The sequence below is a fragment of the Phyllobates terribilis genome, unplaced genomic scaffold (assembly GCF_046119375.1).
Source record: "Phyllobates terribilis strain yellow unplaced genomic scaffold, ASM4611937v1 Scaffold_7801__1_contigs__length_35344, whole genome shotgun sequence".
NCBI lineage: Eukaryota > Metazoa > Chordata > Amphibia > Anura > Dendrobatidae > Phyllobates > Phyllobates terribilis.
In genome coordinates, this window is record NW_027370541.1 from 27,036 (window position 1) to 31,906 (window position 4,871).

Consider the following 4,871-nt stretch of genomic DNA (forward strand, 5'->3'; position numbering starts at 1 on the left):
ATGGGGGGTTTATTTCACAATTGTTTGGTAAGAAAGAACGAAACAAACACACAAAGATGGAGAGAATAATAAGGATGAAATGGTTCACCTATCCATTCTAGCAACTTGATATGGTCGGTGGATCCTAGGTTATTAACAAATGCTCTAATCAAGTTTAAATGGATTGTCCTACTCTTTGTTCATAGCTAGCAACTAGTCCAAATAGTCCTAGAAATCCTAATTGTAAGTTACAACCTAGGAAATACCTAGATTTAATAACACAATTGCATAAAGCTCAAAGATATGTAGGTTCATGCAATACCATTAACAAATAGTCGATACTTGACATGAATCTAAGATCTCTACCCTAAAGTCAATCACAAATAGTTCATGAAGAAAGAGTTTGCTACAAAAGGTTTAGATTCTTCAAATAGAATTGTCTAAACCTAGCAATAGGAATAATATCAAATCAACCTAGTTTGCAACCTAGATGAAATCAACATCAATCCATTAAAAATTTAAGCACAAGAGATCAAAGAACAATTCCATAAACAAGATAGAACAAAAGAGATAAGAACCTTACCACAATGACCAAATTCAAGAGCTAGAACTTCAAGATGAACACAAATTGACTTAGTTCTCCATAGATCTTTGAAATAAACAAATTAAAAAAAGAGAGCTTTTCTTGGATTACAAAAATGAGAGATTAGATAATGGTCAAACAAGTCTAAGAACCCCTTAAAACCCCCTCCCTAAAATGGAGGTTTCAAAACTCCCCATTTGACTAACTTAAGAGCAAGGAGTTACAAAAGATGGTCAAAATGCTCAAAACTCCAAATTTGACTAACTTAAGAGCAAGGAGTTACAAAAGATGGTCAAAATGCTCATTCAATCCGGGAGGGCCGCGGGCGCAGTCAGGAAACCGCGGGCGCGGATCGGTCTCTGTTGTTCTCTGTTGATAGCTCAATAAAATGGCCATAACAATTGACTCACAACTCCGATTGCGCTCAAATTTGGAGGGGACATAGTAGACTTCAAGATCTAACTCCTCGAATTGGAATCACCTCAATCGGATATAGGAGTAGGGAGAAATATACATTTGAACTCAGATTAAATCCTCAGCACTTCATTCTTAAGCGTATTTGTCTTCACTTCGTCGCCTTTTGTCCCGATGCCTCATATGCTTAATTAAACGAATAAGTGCTTCAAAAATGTCTCTAAAGTCACCTAAAAACCAATCTTGGTGCCATCGGGGTTGCGCCTATCATGCGGCTTGTTTCGCATTAATAACCGTCTTCCCAACAATTTTTTAGTAAGTCTGGTAAAATTCCGTCAGGAAACCATCCGGATCACATGTTTTATTTTTAGGCAAATTTTGTACTACTTTCAAAATCTCGTTAGGCAAAGGTTGAGCTAGGAGAGATTTGTTTTGTTCTATCGTAATTATGTTCGGTATTACTTGGAGGTCTTCGTTCAAGATCACGACTTGTGATGTGTTATAAATTGCTTATGTATATCAAGTTTGATTGCTCTAGTAATCTCTTTTTGCCGAGTAATGTGAAGTCCTTTTAAGGTAACAAAATGGGTAAGTTGTTTAAATTTCTGAATTCTGGCACAGTTGTGAAAGTATTTTGTATTCTTGTCAGAGAACATAGCATATTTCGTCTTTGCACGTTGCTTCTAGAACTAGTATTGGAACTAAAGGAGCCGAATATATTTGATGAGATGGTTAGGGTAGAGTCTCTGTATCTCTAGTCGTTGTGGATATTGATTGAAGCTTGATTGTAATTCCTCCAATGTTTTTCTAATGTTGATAACAAATATTGGATATTGATAGTGTTTTTGCGTGTCCATTATTTTGAGAGGTGTTTAAGAGTTTTTTATTTCATATAGAGCAAGTACACGTGACTAGAGTCGTGGAAGGACATAGACCAAGCATCCAATACTAGTTGTTCATATGGAGGATATTTTATCCATGCGTTTTTAAATCTAAAAGGATAGGAGATAAAAGGATCTCGGTGTCCTAGCGTTAAGATTATTGAGCAGTGTTTTGACGTGGTAAAAGATTTGTGATATAATGTCATGTTGAATAAGAGCTTGATCTAAACGCTCGTAAATAGCTACAACTTGTGGAGAATAAAATCTTCTCCATGTGAAAGCAAATCCCTGATATGGGACTTGATGTATATCGTGTTGTCGGATTAGGTTCTGCATTCGATGGAAATGGGTCAAATGCGGTTGCGTTCCACCACATCTATCGTTTGGAGACAAGATGTCATTGAAATCGCCAATAATTGTGAATGGAATGTTATATCTATTTATAAGTGAGTTTATGGTTGCCCAGAACATCGGCTTTTCACCGGCAACTGGCGGAGCATATATGAAAAATATAAGAAACGATTTATGAGAATATTTGTAATGAGCTAGGATGATGTTATTGTCATTGTGAAGGAATGAGATGAAGGAGGAGACAATGGTATTGGCGGATAATAACCATAAACTTCCCTTAGTTCTCGTAGTTGGCGCAGTAGTTATAGTCTTAAAGCCCAAACGATGAAGGAAGGTATTATTTGGCGAATAATTCGATTTGGTTTCTGCTAGGCAAAGTATGTTGAGAGCGTTAGTTTTCTTTAAAAAACAAATTTCGGTCCAGAAATGTGGTCTTTGAACTCCACGGCAATTCCAATATCCGACATTCATTTAGTTTGTGTTGTTCTTACGATTATCAGAAGGTGAAAAACCCACAAGTTATATAAGAGCTTTTTGCCAAAAACCACCCCTATAATAGGCCATATTCCCCAAAACCACCCCTATATTGGCTAATTGCCGAAAACCACCCCTATAATCACCTCCGTTACCCAAAAACCACCATCGCCCTAGTTCTGTCCATGATTCTGTTAAGTTGGGGGACACGCGCTGTTTAATACCCGAAAACCACCCCTATAATAGGCTATATTCCCCAAAACCACCCATGTATTGGCTAATTGCCGAAAATCACCCCTATATTGGCTAAACTTAATTTAATCTTATTTTATAGTTTCATTAAACTGGCAGCGCCCATGGATGGGATGTGCTATTCTACATTTTCAGCTTCCTCAAAGGAATCTCCTTGTTCACCCTAATCGTGTTAATTGGTACTGGCTGGTCTTTCTTGAAACCTTACTTGCAGGACAAAGAGAAGAAAGTCTTAATGATGGTGATCCCTCTCCAGGTTATTTCAAACATTGCTTAGATTGTGATTGATGAAACTAGACCTTTTGGCCAGGACTGGGCTACATGGAAGCAGGTGTTTCTACTTGTCGATGTAATCTGTTGCTGCGCAGTTCTGTTTCCTATTGTCTGGTCCATCAAGAACCTCAGAGAGGCTGCTAGAACCGACGGCAAAGCCGTTGTGAATCTAATGAAGTTAACTCTATTCAGGCATTACTACATTGTGGTCATATGTTGCATTTACTTTACCAGGGTTGTGGTCTATGCTTTGGAGAAGATTACTTCATATAGATATCTGTGGACAAGTGTTGTCACTGCCGAGCTGGCTACTCTAGCTTTTTATGTGTTTACTGGGTATAAGTTTAAGCCAGAGGCGCATAATCCTTACTCCGCCATTGATGAGGAGGAGGAAGAAGCTGTTGCTGAACAACTTAAGGCTGATAGTGAATTCGAACTGTGATTAGTGATAAGATGTTGTTCTGTGGTAAAGAATAAACTTAGTGTTAAGGCTTATATAGAAAACAAAGAAGAAACTATAGTTGCAGAATCCATATACTAGATTAATACGAGCACTTTGTTGATGTGGTTGAATCATATGTTGCTTTTTGATTGCTTGTTCATCTGAATGGAACTTCACTTGTTCTTCTCGTTTGAGAAGATGGTTCATATCTTTTTGTAGACGTGGAAATGATAAATTGATGTAGAATAGGACAGCCGGATTCAATCCCTATAATAGCAAACATAGGGGTGGTTTTCGGCAATTAGCCAATATAAGGGTGGCTTTGGGGAATATGGTCTATTATATGGGTGTTTTCGGGTATTAAACAGCGCGTGTCATCCAACTTCACATAATCATGGACGGAACTAGGGTGAGGGGGGTTTTGGGTAACGGATGTGATTATAGGGGTGGTTTTCGACTGATTTTAGGGAATATGACGATTATAGGAGTGGTTTTCGGCAAAAAGCTCTTTATATAATTTAGATAATCCATTAACAAACGATAATGGATAATGATGATAATGACTAAGTTATAATAGAGTAATGAGAATAAAAATTTAACAAACTAGCCCATAGAAACAAGCCACAGTAATGAGTGTAGGATTGCTTTCTTTCATTCCCACAAAGGAGACCAGTCCAAAAGAAAGCCCAACACCCATATTATTTTCGTCCAGATACATGCCGGTTACAAACACAGCAAAGAACAAAACATAACTTACAAGCCCTTGCCATACTGGGCTGATCGGCCCAAATATAACACACAAAATGCGGGCCGATCCTAATGCAGAAATAAATCAAATTCGTACAAAAACCATGACCTAAAATAGCAATAACAATACGTTTATAATTTCATAAATTATAAGGCCAATTTTGCTAATTATCTAATTATATAGGTGAAATTAGTAAATTAACCTCTTACTAGATGTTTAAACTAACCTCGTGATGACACTTTTAGATGACGACAGTTTCATGTGATGACACTTTCATGTGATGATGATTTCATCTGATAACACTTTCAGGTGATGACACTTTTTCAGTGGTTTTTAGGTGATGACGCTTTTCGTAGTGATGATAATTTTTAAACTTGAAAATATTATCATCAGCCTTGAAAATAGAGTCATTAACCTTGAAAAAAGTGTCATTAGACTTGAAAATAGTGTCATCAGCCTTGAAAATACTGTCAT

The 4,871-nt window shown here is 37.2% G+C and overlaps 1 pseudogene; it reads left to right on the forward strand.

The window, feature by feature from the left end:
- The first annotated feature begins 1,560 nt into the window (after window positions 1–1,560).
- On the forward strand, window positions 1,561–3,649 carry LOC141251831 (uncharacterized; annotated as a pseudogene).
- The last annotated feature ends 1,222 nt before the right edge of the window (window positions 3,650–4,871 follow it).